Here is an 18,969-nt window from a genome sequence, read left to right on the forward strand (position 1 = left end):
AATTAAGCTAAATATGCCTGTGAGAAAGTGACTTCCTACTAGGAATTTTGTGCCTTTTACTCCTCGTTTCATCTAATGCCTAATCTGCCACTCTGCCTTAGCCTTAGATGTGCTACTGGGCTCTAGGTCCTGCTTCCAGAACCACTGACTTTCTTTCTGTTCATAAAATACTGTCTGCATTTACTTATCAGTTTATTCGTGCATTTTTCTGATATGCCCAATTGAAATGTCCATTATTATGAAGTCCAGTGATTCAAAATTTTACAGGATTTCATTTTATATTTTAAAATGAAACATTGGCATCACTAATTGCATTTAATTAGAACTCAGAGGTACTGAATACATCCACATTTCTGCATTGCTCCTCGCACTGACAAGCTCCCTAAGAATGATTCCAATTCTCACAGAGACCTTCTGCTTGAGGTTTTTTTTTTTCCATTCTAGTTTTGCACCAGCTTTATTTTACTGTAGTGCAATAAACACATGTCTATGCTATTCACGGCATTACTTTGTCTCCTAAAGGAAAGACCAATGAAGAAAGAAACACTGGCTACAGGAAACATTGTCAGAGTGGACCTTGGGCATTCCCAGTCACACTGCAGGCTGACACTCACTACAGTAGCGCCTGTATCTGTCCATCAGTCCAGTGATGGCTCTGACGCTGAGCGCTGGATGCACAGGCAGGGGCACGTGCAGCTGCACAGACTCACTCCTGGAAGAAGAAGGATTCAGATGATACTTCGTCTCCCAAACACTTCATCATGATGCTTAAGGGAGACATAAGTATACAACAGGAAAACCTTTCTCAAACACTACTTCTGAATCATACTTATCTCCACAAACTTCTCGCAGGATTCTAGCATTCATGGGGTACCTTTCTTAATTTTCTCTTTGCCTAAATTCCTTATCTCATGACTCTCAGGGACACTCACTTTTCTTGGGGAAATCTAGTCCACACACCCAATGATTTCTCTGAGTTTGATTCCTTCAGGCCACTTCTGAATGCAGCCCTTCAACATATGCTTCTGGCCCACCAGGGAGAGATCAAGACTAACTTGTGATAAATGGAGGACAGGACATCATATTCAGAACAGCACACAGATGCTTGGCCACATAAACAACTTAATAGCTATAATCTAATATGTAGTGGTTTAAATTGCTAAAAACAGCTTGATCTCTTTGCTAAGTAGATACCCCAGTTCACATTGAAGGTCCAACTTACCTCATCATTAGGTCTCCCAAATTCTGTAAAGAGAAAAAAAGGAAAGGTCAGATTTCCTCATTGGATGTTGTGCCTATGCAGGCTTAGGGTTTAGGAAAGTAAAGAAAGTTACCCATCACAAACATTGCCTAAGCCTTCTTATCAACCACTTTTCTTTTTCCTCTTAAAGGATAATCCCAGTACAACCTGGTAATGGACTAAACTCTTGATGAATTCATAACCCTGAGGTGACATGAAGAGAGAGAAGCACATGGATAGGAACCACAGTCACCAGCCTCCTGCAACCATCCAACGTCTTCCAAGCATTGTGGTTACCCCTCAAAGCCAATGAATTAGGACAATTCAAATCTAGGACATCCACGGAGAATGAGGAAATCAGTGTGAGCTTGTGCCAGATATTTCTGTATTTTCCCTTATAGACAAAAATGGAATGACCAAATTGTCTCGTTCTGCTTACTAGAAATGAGGTAAATAACAAGTTTTGACATAAAATTTCTTTGGAGAAACTACTCACAATTTCATAGAGGTTTGTTGTGCATGGCTAGTAGTATAGTATATCATATCCAGATAGAAAAATTACCCCCTGGCTCGGGGCCCATTGTACAGTGGTTAAGGCACCAGCCACATGCACCAAGGGTGGCTGTTTTGAACCTTGCCTTGGCCAGCTGAACAACAATGACACTGCAACAACAACAACAACAACAACAACAAAATAGAGCCAGGCATTGTGGCAGGCACCTGTAGTCTCAGCTACTTGGAAGGCTGAGGCAAGAGAATCACTTAAGCCCAGGAGCTTGAGGATGCTGTGAGCTGTAACACTACCACAGTCTACAGAAGGTGGCATAGTGAGACTGTCTAAAAAAAAAAAAAAAGAAAGGAAATGACCCCCAACAAAGATGTGGAAATAAGGAGAAATATTTTGGGACCAAAGTTATAATAGAGATGAAAATTGTATCAAGGAGGCACCTGTGGATCAAGGAGTAGGTTGCCGGCCCCATATACCAGAGATGGTGGGTTCCAACCCGTCCCAGGCCAAAAACTGCAACAACCACCACCACAACAACAAAAAGATGTAGCCAATGAGCTGACAGAAAGTCCTGACCTGCAGCAGCTCCTCGTCTGGTTTTTGGCACATGCCCATCAGTTCATCATGCATTTCCTTTAGTTGTTTCTGTTTTTGACTTATTTGGGCCACACTTCTCTTGAGTTGCTGAAGGATATTCCGGCTCTCCCTTTCCAGTTCCTCCAAATGTTGTTCTTCTTCCTGGGTGAAGCTCTGCATATTCGGTGCTGGTCATTTTTCTGACTAGAAGCACGTATTTCTGTAAGGAGATGGAAATGGCTTACCCATGTCACATTCCAAGCCACCTTTATCTTGAACACACACCTCACCTGTTTCTCTTTGGCTCTTGCCCTCCATCCATTAGCTGTGCACAGCTTAAATTCATATTGTCCAGTTGTCACAATCCACAATTCATCTCTTTTTTCTTCCTTCCTTCCTTCCGTCTCCTTTTTTTTTTTCTTTGTTAATCATGACCAGTTTATTAGCCCATAGCTTAAATGAATCATTTTGAAATCCACTATGTGCTCCTTGGTCACAAGTACTCAGGAAGCATTAATTCTAATATAGTAACCTTAGTTATGCTTTCTTTAAAGACAGAGGCTATTTGGGCACATTGATTTTCATTGTTAGGTGACATTTTTGATAGGAGTCATTTTTACTGGCCTCTGATATTGGTAAAGATATGGGCATTATTTTTATTTTTGTCTGCTATTTGTAAAGGTGTTTTTATTTCTGCTCCTATTACATCAATTACCATTCAAGATTTCTATGTCTTCTATTATATCAAATATTATTCAAGGCTTTTATTTTGTTTTAGTATAAAACAAAAGATACGTCAGTATTATTTACTGTGTTATTTAGTATAAAACAAAAGATATGTCAGTATTATTTACACTGTCCTGTTTTTTGCTACTTAAGAAACAATTGGTGAAGTAATATATTTTAAAAATTTAGAATGTTTTTCTCTTCAATACAGAAGATAAGTGCCCTGATTACACAATGTATGCCTAGATGTAGCATTGTTTTGTGATTCAAACCACCATCCTCAAAAAGTATTGTTTTAGATTTTCTTAGTAGAGTTTACATTTGGTATTAAACATTCATGAAAAATTGATACTAATCATATTCTCATCATACTAAATAGCCTCTCATAGCCTTGAGGCAGATCACATATTTTTCAAGTAAACATTAAGAATAAAAGTATAGCATACACTAATTTGAGAATTGAATTACATCAACATTTGCTTTTGAATAAATTTGAATACTGTCAAAACAAAGCATCCATGAATATATTAATAATTATACCTTTTAACATAAACATCTAGTTGCCGCACCCCCGGCATCCAGCCGTGGTGGGATGGCTCTGTCCGCGTTGTAAAGACCGCGGTAAGGCGGTGCGTGCTCCCCGGAGCGTTGCCCCCAGTCCCCCTGGCTTGCGACAGCGGCGCATAAGTTGCCTAGCATGCCTTTTAGTGAACGTAGAAACTCTTAAGGTGCGGCATAAAGGCCTAAGTAACCTTTACCCTGAAACCTGTTTGAAACCTGTTTGTTAAGTTGAATGCTTGATTGTTGCTTGAATGTCTTAAGGAACTAAGAATAAACATAATGACTTACTGATCCATGATCTCATATATCCAGAGGAGACTGAATGTCTCCAAGGGAGCACGCTCCCACCATAAATGTCAGTGAATTGAGACAATGCATTGAGACAATGCAGGAACAGCAAACAAGATGCTCCATCTAGATATGTACTTACACCACCCACAGCCACCCACGACTTAAAACTTTCCACATACCTTTACATTTCATATATTTCCTAGTACTATAATCACTTACATAATTTACACATATATGAAATCTTTTAATCACATTAGAAGTAAATAATTTGTGAATTATTACTAATACTAGTAGTTATAAAGAAAGAATTTTCACGTTTTAAAACTCTAACCTTTAAAGCATTTACTTAGATAAGGGGAAATGAAAGACACAACTGATAACCAACAGCCTTTGTTCCCCCTCGCGGGCAAAACCCCTTGCAGACAGGATATTGTTTAAGTGAGATGGTCAAATACTCACATCTACAAGGTTAGATATTAACTTGTAAAGCTCAGCAAGTTGTAAAAATACCTTTTGTAATTTGTAATGCTTTGTCAAAAATGTATAAAAACCAATCTTAAAATTCAGTAAAGTACAGCTGCTTTCTTCATCACTTGTGGTGTGGCAGTTTGTCATTTTCCATCCTGCGTCGACCTTCCAATCAACCTGTACCGTTCGCCCTGAAACGCCCTCAGACTGAGGCCCAACGACTGGCAGTCTGCGGCAGCTGGCGCCCTCGAACAGGGACCTGAAGGACAGGTGATCTTTCTTTTTCTTTCTTTCCTTCTTTTCAGATTGAAGGCGACTCTCACCAGGGAGCTGCAGTCCCGCCGGTAAAGGCTGACCGGTTAAGTGTGAGTAATCCGCAGGAAAACATGGGGCATGCATTGGGAAAAGAGGAACATATGCTCAGTGTCATGATACAGCGTTTGTTAGAGAAAAATGGTTTTCATGTGTCTCTCAAACGGTTGGAGGAGCTTATGCATTTCATAAAGTTGGTCAGTCCTTGGTTTCTGGAAGAAGGCTCTCTCTCTCTCTCTGACTGGAAGAGAGTAGGGCGCGAAATGCGACGTTACATGCAGGAGCATGGGGAGCAGGTTTTGCCCCCCCAGGCTTTCCCTTTGTGGCTGCAGGTTAGAGAACTTTTGGCTGACAACACCTTTCTAGAAGCATTTATAAGAGAAACTGATTCAGAGGCTGAAAGCCCCGAAACTAAGGTGGCACCCATTTATGATGAAGTTCCCCCCGAGGCTCTTAAAGACCCTGAGCCGACATCTAATACTGAGGGCGTTATTCCCTCAGCTCCACCACTTAAAGACATCCTGCCGCCGCTCCCACCAATTGATAATTCTTCGGACAGTGATGAGTGGGATGTGGTGGATGAGTTTACAAAACCAGATGAGAGGGATAGAACGGATGATTTCATTCATCCTCGCCGAGCTTATCCGGCAGTTCGTGTCCCCATGACTACACCCAAACCAGTTTTACGGGCTCCGCTTCCTCGTGTGCCCCCTTGCCCCCCCCCGCCGCCCGCGGGTTTTCAGGCGGCAATGCGGGAAGCCCGTCAACAGGGAGATTTTACTTTCGCTTTCCCAGTACGCTTTCCTACTGAAGAACGGGCACCACCAACCTGGGAACCTCTGTCGTTAAAGACACTTAAAGAACTGCAGCAGGCTGTCCGTACGTCGGGAGCCTCTGCCCCTTATACTTTACAAATAGTAGAATCAATTGGTAGTTTGTGGCTTACTCCGTATGATTGGCAACAAACAGCCAAGGCCACACTTTCTCCAGGTGATTATATTTTATGGAGAACAGAGTATGAGGATAGATGCAGAGAAAGCATTAACCAACATGTGGGTAAAAAGGCACAGCCCACGCTATCCATGCTTTTAGGAACGGATGAGTTTGCCACTACAGAAAATCAAATTAAATTACCTCGACAATTTTTAGAATTAGTCAGCCACAATGCGGTTTCTGCCTGGCGCAAACTACCTCCTCCAGGAACCAAAGGCACCACTTTAGCAGGCATAAAACAGGGTATGGAAGAATCGTATCCTGACTTTATCTCACGCCTGGAGGAAGCTATTAATAGAATGCTCCCACCATCTGAGGGCACAGCATTATTACTCAAGCAACTGGCTTGGGAAAATGCAAATGCGCTGTGTCAGGACTTAATACGTCCACTCAGAAAAACAGGTACAATACAAGATTATATTAAAGCATGCATGGATGCCTCACCAGCAATCGTACAAGGAATGGCGTTTGCTGCAGCAATGCGGGGTCAAAAGTTTAGTTCATATGTTAAAAATGCTCTTGATAGAGACCCTAGTAACACATGTTTTAGTTGTAAACCCCCACATGCCATACCCACCTGCTATAATTGCGGGAAGCATGGTCACATACAAAAGGATTGTAAAAGGGGTAGTAATGATGATGGTAATGATAAGGCCCGCGGACTCCCCCCGGGACCATGCCCTCGTTGTAAGAAGGGCAGACATTGGAAAAATGAATGTAAATCTAAATTTCATAAGGATGGAACCCCCTTGTCAAACAAGGGTGCTAATGCTAATGAAGGCAACAAGACAAAAAACTAGATAAGGGGCATTCTCCCAGCCCCGATCCCAAGGGAGAGTCTGCAATGTCTACTGCAGTACAGCCTATTTTAGAACCTACCTCTACAACAAATTGTTTACCACCTGAATGGACAATTCATGATCTCCCACGAGGAACTCCTGGCAGTGCAGGCTTGGATCTTGCTAGCTCTAAAGATGTGATTATATCTAAACATGATGGTGTTACTCTTATTCCTACTGGCATTAAAGGAAAATTATTACCTGGCACGGTTGGTGTCATATTGGGACGTAGTTCAAATTATACTAAGCATTTTGAAGTTGTTCCAGGTGTAATTGATTCAGATACTGAAAATACAATTAAAGTCATGGTAAAATCTTTAGTGGAGACTACACAAATTCATAAAGGACAGAGAATTGCTCAGCTGTTACTACTACCATATATACCACTTCCCACCTATCATCTACACGATGCTAGAGGAGAAGGCCAATTTGGGTTCACTGATCAAGACTGTGTAGCTCTTATACATGACTTGTATGATCGGCCAATGTTAAAAATGAAAGTTGAAGGCAGACCTATTAAAGGATTAATGGACACAGGAGCCGATGTAACCTGCATTGCAGCTTCTGACTGGCCAAAATCTTGGCCGGTCCATCGGACCGGATCTTCCTTAGTTGGTTTAGGCTCTGTTTCTGGTGTTATGCGTAGCACATCTTTCTTATTATGTGAATATAAAGACAAGAAAATTTACATTCAACCTTATGTGTTACCTTCTCTACCCTATACTTTATGGGGACGAGATCTTTTACATGTTATGGACATGAAATTGGTTACAGGCGATCAATTAAATGATCAGTGTTTTTCATAGGGGCCACTGCAGAAAACTATGCCTGTAAAATAAAATGGTTAACAGATACTCCTGTGTGGGTTAGTCAGTGGCCCCTAACAACAGAAAAGTTACAGGCATTACAAATTTTAGTACAAGAACAATTAGATAAAGGACATTTAGAGGAATCCACTAGTCCATGGAATACTCCTGTCTTTGTTATTAAGAAAAAATCTGGCAAATGGAGACTTTTACAGGATCTAAGAGCAGTGAATGTCATTATGGAAGATATGGGTGCCCTTCAACCCGGACTCCCATCTCCTGTAGCAGTACCTGAACAATGGTCACTTATAATCATTGATTTACAAGACTGCTTTTTTACTATTAATTTACATCCTGATGACTGCCCCCGTTTTGCATTCAGTGTTCCTTCTCTAAACTTACGGGAACCATTTAAAAAATATCAATGGAAAACTTTACCTCAAGGTATGAAAAACAGCCCTACATTATGTCAAAAATTTGTGGCAGCTGCATTGGCAGCCTTACGAGAGCAGTTTCCTAGTGCTTATATTATTCATTATATGGATGATATATTACTAGCTCATCCTCAGTTATCACAAGTACAATTTATTTTAGAAAAAGCTATAGAACAATTAACTAAGTTCGGTTTAGTTATTGCTCCTGAAAAAATTCAAAAAGATAAACCACTTAGTTACCTGGGGCAATGGATTCATTCAGACTACATTGCCCCACAAAAAGTACAAATACGCAGAGATAAATTACAAACTCTCAATGATTATCAAAAATTATTAGGGGAAATAAATTAGATTCGACCTTTCTTAAAGATTACTACAGGAACTCTTAGCCCTTTGTTTGCTATCTTACAGGGGAATTCAAATCCCCGTTCCCCTAGACATTTAACCCCTGAAGCCTTACAAGCTTTAGAAGTTGTTGAACAAGCTTTAACCCAAGCCAAAGTTAAACAAGTTAATTATCAAAATCCATGGTCTCTACTTATTTTTTCTACTGAATATACTCCTACAGGCTGCTTGTGGCAGGAAGGTATTTTAGAATGGATTCATTTACCACATGTTCAAACAAAAATTGTTGCCGATTATCCATACCTGGTGTCATTACTAATTGATAAAGGAAGAAAAAGATCACGGGAATTATTTGGTAAAGATCCTCATATAATTATAACTGCTTATAATAAAACTCAAGTAGAACAACTATTCCAATATAATGACGATTGGGTATTAGCCTTACAAGGCTACACAGGTCAAATTTTATATCACTATCCAAAACATCCTTTAGTTGAATTTACAAAAACAGTTTCACTTGTGTTTCCTCTTATGTGCTCTAAACAACCACTGTCTGATGCAATAACTTTATTCACAGATGGCTCCTCCACAGGAAGGGCCGTGGTTTTCAGCCCAGGTCTGTCTCCTCTTGTTAAAGAGATAGCACAGGCCTCTGCTCAACAAACAGAATTGTGGGCTTTAATTTCAGCCTTTAACAATTTCAAGCAGAAGTTTAACTTGTATACAGACTCCAAGTATGTTGCTTCCCTTTTTCCAGCCCTTGAAACTGCTCTTTTAACAGGAACTTCCACTATTCTGCCTTTATTAAAGAAACTACAAATTTTAGTTCAACAAAGAAATAATCAGTTTTATATTGGTCACATAAGAGGACACACTAATTTACCTGGCCCTTTGGCCCAGGGAAATGCCACTGCTGATCTATTAACACATACCATAGTGGCATCAGTGACGGAGGCGGAAGAAAGCCACGCGTTACATCATCAAAATGCTAATGCATTAAGAAAAATGTTTCAAATCACTAGAGAACAGGCCAGACAAATAGTCTTAAAGTGTAAAGCTTGTCCTGTTACTCATCATCCTTTAAAGTTTGGTGTTAATCCTCGGGGTCTACGCCCCAATGTGTTGTGGCAAATGGATGTTACACATGTCTCAAGTTTTGGAAAATTACAATATGTACATGTCACTGTAGATACTTTCTCTCACTATATCTGTGCCTCTGCGAGAACTGGCGAGGCTTATAAGGATGTTGTACAACACCTGCTGTACTGCTTTCAGCAGCTAGGTGTCCCTCATCAACTAAAAACTGACAATGCTCCAGCTTATACCTCTCGAGCATTTGAACAATTTTGCCTACAATGGAAAATTGCTCATTCTACGGGAATCCCTTACAATCCTCAGGGTCAGGGGATTGTAGAACGTACTAATCAAATATTAAAGTTACAGATTGAACGTTTACAAAAAGCTCATAAATATTTTTCTCCTCATCATATCCTAACTCATGCTTTATTTGTCCTAAATCATCTTAATGTAAATTCTAATAATTTAACCCCTGCCTTATCTCACTGGCAACCGCAATCGGCTGCCACCCTTCCAAAAGTACTCTGGAAAGATTTACTATCGGGCCAATGGAAGGGCCCTGATATATTACTAACCTCAGGACGAGGCTATGCTTGTGTGTTTCCACAGGATGCCGAGTCCCCCATCTGGATCCCAGATCGACTCATCAAACCGGCTCCTCCGGAAAACCAGACGCAGACGACCACGCCTTCGACGGATGAAAATTCTATCTGCACAGATGAGGACGACAGTGGAAGTCTCCCCGAGGCCTTCCAAGATCACCTGGACTCAAATCCGCGCCCTGGTGAAACAAGCTAAACAACTTCTTTTATCACAAAATAATCCTCTAACTCCTACAATGTACTTTGTTGCATTTTTATCACTTATATCCACTCCTAAAGTGGAGAGTACTACATATTGGTCTTATGTTCCTAACCCGCCACTACTCCATCCTGTGGGCTGGCTAGATCCAGACCCCATTAAAATTCTTTCTAATGACTCCCTCCGTCTAGGAGGTCTAACTGATTCAGAGTCTAGACATCATGCTGCAGCTTTAATCAATTTCACTGGAAAAGCTGATTCACTCCCAATCTGTTTTACCTTAAAGGGCAGAACGCCCCCCTTTTGTTTACCTACTAGTTATAGAGCTTTTCTCACTGATGCTCCCAATCCTAATCAACCTGAAAAACGTGATATTTGGAAATATGAAATACAAACTCTTGGTCCTCTTGACTATAATGAAACTTGTTTATCTCAATATCCTTTACCTATCTCCCATTGTAATGAGAAATATAAACAGAAAGATCAATTTTGGAAATCCTCTTTAACTAACACACCTACTTGGCTCTCTTGTGGATTTCCAAACGCTATCAGTAAACATATTCCTCTTAATTCACAAGTCACTATTTGGGATTATTCTCGTACTTCTTGCACTGACCATGAATGGAACCGTAATACGTACAGTACATTTCGTTGGTCTGGTGCCCCTCAACCTGTTCAACGGTGGTTTACACCTGGCTTGGTTGAACCTATATGGATTGCCCAAGAAAACAATAAAACTCAAACACATTATAATTTATTTAGACTTGTTGCTGCATCCAACTTACTTTTAGAAACAAAACCTGGTATGTCTAATCCTATTGCAATATCAGTAAGAGTTTGTGTTGGTTACCCATATGCTCTACTATTAGCTCCTAATAAATACTTAACTATTACTCCAATAGCCAATTCATACCATATATCCTGTACTGCTTGTAAAGTGACTAATTATCTTACTTCTACTGATTTATTCAATGAAAGATTGTTTAACTCTGTTTTAATTGTAAAAAGACCCTCTTATGTACTTTTACCTGTTGACTTACAAGATGATCCCTGGTATGATAATTCTGCCCTGCAAGTTTTACATACTGTTAATCAATTAATTAGACCTAAAAGATTTGTTGCTGCATTAATCCTTGGTATTTTAGCTTTAATTTCTATAGTCACGACTTTTGCTGTAGCTACCACTGCTTTAGTTCAAGAAGTTCACACAGCTCACTTCGTTAATTCTCTCAGCAGCAACATTACTCTGGCTTTGATGACTCAAGCCAGTATTGATAACAAGCTTGAAGCTAAACTCAATATTTTAGAAGAAGTGGTATTAGCTTTAGGTCAAGACATTAAATTCATACAACATAAACTTCAAACCAGATGCCACTCTGCTTTTCCAGCTATTTGTGTTACTCCTTTACCTTATAATCTTTCCACTTCTTGGGACAAAACTAAAGCTCATTTACAGGGTGTCTGGAAGGACAATGATATAACTCATGATTTACAAACTCTCCAAAAAGATATCACTACCATCAGTGAAGCCCATTTGTCTGCCACGTCTCTTGATTCACTGGCTCAATCACTCTCTGACAATCTTAAATCATTAAATCCTTTGTCTTGGATTCAGTACATTGTGTTTATTGTCATCATCGGATGCCTGATATTTTGTGTTGTTTTACTGTTACCTTGTCTTCTTCGTTGCGTTTTCTCCTCCTTGAAGGCCGTTCGCCAAGACCTGTTTGAGCTACGTTTCATTAACAAAAAAGGGGGAAATGCCGCACCCCCGGCATCCAGCCGTGGTGGGATGGCTCTGTCCGCGTTGTAAAGACCGCGGTAAGGCGGTGCGTGCTCCCCGGAGCGTTGCCCCCAGTCCCCCTGGCTTGCGACAGCGGCGCATAAGTTGCCTAGCATGCCTTTTAGTGAACGTAGAAACTCTTAAGGTGCGGCATAAAGGCCTAAGTAACCTTTACCCTGAAACCTGTTTGAAACCTGTTTGTTAAGTTGAATGCTTGATTGTTGCTTGAATGTCTTAAGGAACTAAGAATAAACATAATGACTTACTGATCCATGATCTCATATATCCAGAGGAGACTGAATGTCTCCAAGGGAGCACGCTCCCACCATAAATGTCAGTGAATTGAGACAATGCATTGAGACAATGCAGGAACAGCAAACAAGATGCTCCATCTAGATATGTACTTACACCACCCACAGCCACCCACGACTTAAAACTTTCCACATACCTTTACATTTCATATATTTCCTAGTACTATAATCACTTACATAATTTACACATATATGAAATCTTTTAATCACATTAGAAGTAAATAATTTGTGAATTATTACTAATACTAGTAGTTATAAAGAAAGAATTTTCACGTTTTAAAACTCTAACCTTTAAAGCATTTACTTAGATAAGGGGAAATGAAAGACACAACTGATAACCAACAGCCTTTGTTCCCCCTCGCGGGCAAAACCCCTTGCAGACAGGATATTGTTTAAGTGAGATGGTCAAATACTCACATCTACAAGGTTAGATATTAACTTGTAAAGCTCAGCAAGTTGTAAAAATACCTTTTGTAATTTGTAATGCTTTGTCAAAAATGTATAAAAACCAATCTTAAAATTCAGTAAAGTACAGCTGCTTTCTTCATCACTTGTGGTGTGGCAGTTTGTCATTTTCCATCCTGCGTCGACCTTCCAATCAACCTGTACCGTTCGCCCTGAAACGCCCTCAGACTGAGGCCCAACGACTGGCAGTCTGCGGCATCTAGTTAATTATTTAGTGTAAAATTCTGGGAAAAAGACACCAAAATTTTATTGGATATGCAATCTTTTTTCAATTACTTATTCCTTAGTATTTTATTAAGCAATGATAACTGGATAAACATTTTACTATACTGATCCCAGTTGTAGATTTTGGCATGTAAAGGTAATATTGGTTGCAGGAAGAATAACAAAGTTTTAATGAAAGGTTCATAAAATTGATAGCATTCCTAGATATATTCTTTGATTTTACATCTCTGGTCCTCGGAAATACTTACTGAGGCTGGGTGTAGTGGCTCACACCTGTAATTCCAGCACTCTGAGAGGTGGAGGTGGGTGGATTTCTGGAGGTCTCCAGTTCAAGACCTGCTTGAGGCAGAGCAAGACCTCATCTCTAAAAATAGGCAGGTGTTGGGGTGTGCATCTGTAGTCGCAGCTACGTGGAAGGCTGAGTCAAGAGTATACCTTGAGCCCAAGTCTTTGAGGTTGCTGCGAGCTGTGATGCAATGGCACTCTACCAAGGGTAGCAAAGTGAGACTCTGTCTCTTAATGAAAAACAAAAACAAAAACAAAAAAAGAGGAAGAAGAAGAAGAAAAGAAGAATACCATTTACTGAACACTTAATCCAATCATATGCCCAAATTCCTGGGTTTCTTGGGGCTTTCAGAAGATTGGTTGTTGCTTCCCCTAATAGGTAATGCCACAGATACCAGATTTCTATATTTCTCTAACATCACATCCCTATACCATTATGTTCCCGGATATTCGAGATATTCCTTTTCCTCTGGAGTAAATTCTACGGTGGCATCCCTGAATGCTGATAGTTCCCCAGTCAGCTCTAGGGCCATGTTCTTGAACTTACAGACATCTGAATCCCAAGAGATGCTATCTTCAGGCACCAGATGGGCACCCTTAGGCACACATTTCCTGCTCTATGTTGTCCCAATATCCTCCTTATCACTTCTGCATACCTGCAGGTCCCAGGGCTACAGAGGATGTGGCAAACACAGATAGACTTTCCATAGTTTTCCCACTCATTATATACAGAAAAAGTGTTAGCTGTCCTTCCCTCAAAGCACCACCAAGTCCTTCATCAGTGCCTGAGACACTGGAGAGTCAATTTCCCCAGTTACTTTCTTCAATACATGTCCTCTCAAATCTGAAATCCTACCTTCAAACAGTTGAAATTTAAGATTTCTTATTAAAACCTTGTATGAGCTATTGTGATCTGTTTAACTCATCAGTATCCCTACTCTGCAACCTGATCATTTAAATTAGAAGAAATACTGTATATTACATATAAAATTAGAAGCCATCAGACAAGAACAACATGTCTAAATTTCTGAAAAAGATTTCTATTATCCTAATTTCCATGGTACTCCTAAATATGACCTTGGGCCTCATATGGGACAACCATTTTAAAAACATGAATTCTAGGATGGTGCCTGTGGGCAGTGGGCAGGGGACCTGCCCCATATACCGAGGGTGGGGGGTTCAAACCTGGCCTCGGCCAAGCTGCAACAAAAAAATAGCTGGGCCTTGAGGTGGACTCCTGTACTCCCAGCTACTTGGGAGGCTGAGGCAAGAGAATTGCCTCAGCCCAGGAGTTGGAGGCTTCTGTGAGCAGTGTGACGCCACGACATGCTACCAAGGGCAATAAAGTGAGACTCTGTCTCTAAAAATAAAAACAAAAAAACCCCCATGAATTCTAATTCATCGTGTCTCTTCCCAATAATTATGTATTCATTTTCTAAGTCCACTGAGTCTTTTTGCTTTTGTTCTGTCCTTCTTTTTCAATGTCTCCACATGCTCTGTATTCTCCTACCAGTATCATTATGTAGCTTCTATGGAAACCATTTTAACCACAGCAGGCACCCTTCTAAAATTGCTGTTCATGCTTTTCCATCCCCAATGAAAAGCCTACAATACCCAATTATATGCTCTGTATTTTCTAGAATTCATCTCTTACATAAATCTTTGCCTGATACACCCATGGAATTTTTATGACCTATTTTCCTCTCTGAAACCAGATTGATTTTAAATCAATATTGAGAAATTTGGCAAAGCCCAGTGGTTAGTGAATTTCCTCAAACCCTGTGCCATCTAAACCTTTCTTTGGGACATGTAATTATTGTGGTTGTTCACACCTTAGTGTCTAGAAATACTAAGAAGAAAGTGACCCTGCATTGAAAAGCCCAATAGCAGGGTGTCCCAAAGGTCACCATAATAAGGACAATTTATATATTCATATTATATTTTATATTGATTCTATTTATACATATATGTATCTACACATAGAGAAATGTATTATAAAATTTTGTAACAAATATTTTGCAAATGAAGCTACATTTGGCTAAAATTTCTCATTTTCCCTATGTATGTATGATAGGGAGATCTTTAAGACAACCTGCATTTTTCCCATAAAACTATCCATTCATTGAATGTCAGAACTCATGATTTCAGATCACATTTTTAATGGCTAATGCTGTAGCACGTCTGTCCCAAACTGAATCTGATGGAAACATTCCCTATACTTACCATCCAATGGTTAATCATTATTCGTTCCTCACTGAGGTTTCTGTTATTGTCCTGAATCTTGTCCCATAAAGATCTCATTTGCTTTTTGAATTTATCCTGCAAGAAAGATATAATTGTGAGCAGCAGACAAACAAATAGTATAGAACTCTTACCCTGACTGATGGAGAGAGTCAAGGGATATTCAATAAAAGTATCTTAGGGAGAGAGGCAGGATTATCGTGTACTTTTACCCTGCATAACTTTCTATATTAGATTTCGGATTGTAGTCCACATGTAATGTAATCATTATCAAAACAAAGCAAATAAATATTTGATATATTTGGGTAAGTTTCAGGTAAGCATCTTGCCTCATAATGTCCATCTACAATTGCTTCTCTAATGCCCATTCCAATGTACTTAAAGCTAACCTGTTTGTCAAGTTTTGGTACATGTATTTTCTTTTCTTTTTTTTTTTTGTAGAGACAGAGTCTCACTGTACCGCCCTTGGTAGAGTGCTGTGGCATCACACGGCACACGGCAACCTCCAGCTCTTGGGCTTACGTGATTCTCTTGCCTCAGCCTCCCGAGCAGCTGGGACTACAGGCGCCCGCCACAACGCCCAGCTATTTTTTTGTTGCAGTTTGGCCGGGGCCGGGTTTGAACCCGCCACCCTCAGCATATGGGGCCAGCGCCCTACTCATTGAGCCACAGGCGCCGCCCCGGTACATGTATTTTCTTTTTTGTGTGTGTGTGTTTTTTTTTTTTTTGGTACATGTATTTTCAATGTAAAAATTTCTTTGTGTAGTTTTCATAGTCAATGATCTCTGAACATGAGACCTTTCTGTTGATGTTTGAATAATCCTCTTAACTAAAACAATAATCAATTAACATTATCATTAACATTATCGCTCAAGGAGTAGGGCGCGGGTCCCATATGCCGGAGGTGGTGGGTTCAAACCCAGCCCTGGCCAAAAACCAAAACCAAACAAACAAACAAACAAAAAAAAAACATTATCATCCTTCTATTGGGATGCTAACCTCATGGAGGCAGCTATATATGTGTGTGATATATACCCAGCACATACTAGTCACTGGTAAAGAATGGAGAACTCTTCCTCATGATCTTCATCTTCCTTCTACCATCTTTAATTCTACCACCCTCCAGCTCTCAATGTGATCTCAGAAGCATCCCTTACCTGCTGGTTCTCAGATCCCCTTCAATGGGACAGTGTCTGTGAGTCCCATGCTCCTGGGTGTTAGAGCAGAACAAACACAGCAGGTTCCTGTCCACTTCACAGAACATCTTTTTCTTCTCCTTGTGGATTCCACACATTTATTCCTCAGAGCTCAGGAATTGCCAGAGACTGGTTTTTCTGGCAATGGACAACAGATTCTTCAGAACAATATTGGTTTTGAACATTCTCTGCTGTGGTGGTTCTCTGCACTCTGGGCAGTGGGCAGGATTTGGGGCTCCTTCCCAGGAGAGATAGAGGCAGGGTCTGCAAAAGCTGTGTCCACAGCCTATGGTGACTGGGTCTATAAGGTACTTCAGGCAGATGGCACAGGTGATTTCCCTCTGGAAGGCTTGCAGTATATCTAAGTTCATGTTCCTAAAGAAAGAAAATTAGAATTTATTCTTCTGCCCTGTAGAAGTAGAAGTCTATGCAAAAATTTACTCACGTGTTGACTGAATAATAAACTCCTATCTAGAGCAGAATAGGCTTTCCTTTGCATGATACAAATGGAAAACTGAGGCACAAACAGATTTCTCAAGCTTTGTAATAACTTTGTGGATAACTGGTTGGGTACTTATCTAACATGTACCTTACCAAACCCTTTTCTCCTCTAGAAATGTACCAGTTTTCAGCTGGATGTCTGTAACTTAGTAATTAGGGCATTAGCCACATGTACCCTGTTTTCCCCAAAATAAGACATCCTCCGAAAATAAGACCTACTTACAGGAAAGATCAGATGTCCCCTGAAAATAAGACCTAGCACATCTTTGGGAGCAAAACTTAATATAAGACATTGTCTTATTTTCGGGGAAACAGGGTACTAGGGCTGGTGAATCCTATCTGGTGTGGGTTGAGTAAAATTGAATAGGGCTGGTGCCATGTAAAAAAAAAAAAAATAGCCAGGCATTGTGGCAGGCACCTGTCGTCCCAGCAACTTGGGAGGCTGAGGCAAGAGAATCACTTCAGCCCAAGAGTTGGAGGTTGCTGTAAGCTATGATGCCCATAGTTTTATCATCTATTTTCCTCTCTGACATCAGATTGATTTTAAATCAATATTGAGAAATTTGGCAAAGCCCAGTGGTTACTGAATTTCCAAAGTCAGACTCTGTCTCAGTAAAAAAAAAAAAAAAAAAAGTGTAAAGAAAAGAAATGTGCCTGTTTTGTTGTGTATTACTTTCTTTTAAGTTGCTTGAACTGCAGGAGCTTGACCCAATCTGTAGTTTCTGGAGTTTGGTCTGGAGGGATCTGAAAATCAGTCATAATTTTCATTGCTAGTCATTGATTTGACACTGGGAGTAGGGGCTGAGATTTGATCTCATTAATTGTTAGAATCCTTCTACCTTGACACATCTACAACATCACTCTAAAAGTAAGTGTTATGGTTTCAGATCTAAATATAAAATCAGCTGCACCCACGTACCTATTATTTTCTAAACAACAATTATTTTCTGATACGTTTCCTCTTCCAAGAACTATGTATCAATCAACTCAAGATATGCTGCTGACTACAACATCCTTATAAATAGATACTAAATGTTTCACAAAAAGAAAAAAATGTATATATAATGCAGTAATGTAGAGAATGCCACTGTGTCTTCTATGTCTCACTCATGATGTAGAAAATGCCTTTCCTGCAAACCAATTGATAAAAATGAATAAGAAATATATATATATATAACAAATTTTCTCCATTTATGTCTTTCATTGTCTCTAGCAGATACCCTCCCCAAATCAACTTTTGAATACGGGGGACAAAACTTAACTTTGTAAAATTGGATCATATTTCAACCAGTCTCTTTTTATATAAGTACCCTAAGCTGTTGAATCTGTTCTATCTTTATTATCTGTATCTTGCATTCAAAAAGGATATCGAGAGCAGGCTTGATGGAGAAAAACCAAAGTGACAAGGGTAGGAAACTAAGAATAACAAGACAAACATAAATATAGGAGGACTTGTGGAGCTATGCTCATCACCAGCCTCAAGCAAAGAAATCAGCTTTATTATATAGGGAAAGTTTAAGTTGTTTGTGCAGAGACAGTGTAACCAAGGAAAAATATTTTCAACTTTATGGAGTTGTGTATGTGCTAGGAAACAAGTTAATAAAAAACAATTTAGTCCATTACAATTATCTGTTTCATCACAAGACTTCTATAGAGTGAGGTAAAAGGTAAAATCTTCCTGGGAGAGGATGAAAAACAAGTTGAAGAAAAACATGTTGTTCTTGAAAGAAGAGGGCAGCTGGGGGTCATTCTTAGAATTTTCCCAAGTCATGGGGGACCCCACCACCTCATGACTGTTCTCCACCACAGACCAGTAAATACACAATTGAAATTAGTAATATCTTCCAGGTCTTTGAAAAACACCAGGCATACTTTCACATTGTGAAAGAATAATAAATATCATGTAATACAATTAATTCTACCAACCCCCCCCCAGGGTTCTCATTTCTATAGTAGATAAATACAAATAGTACAGATATAGTAGA

The sequence above is a fragment of the Nycticebus coucang genome, chromosome 21, assembly GCF_027406575.1.
Source record: "Nycticebus coucang isolate mNycCou1 chromosome 21, mNycCou1.pri, whole genome shotgun sequence".
NCBI classification, from domain to species: domain Eukaryota; kingdom Metazoa; phylum Chordata; class Mammalia; order Primates; family Lorisidae; genus Nycticebus; species Nycticebus coucang.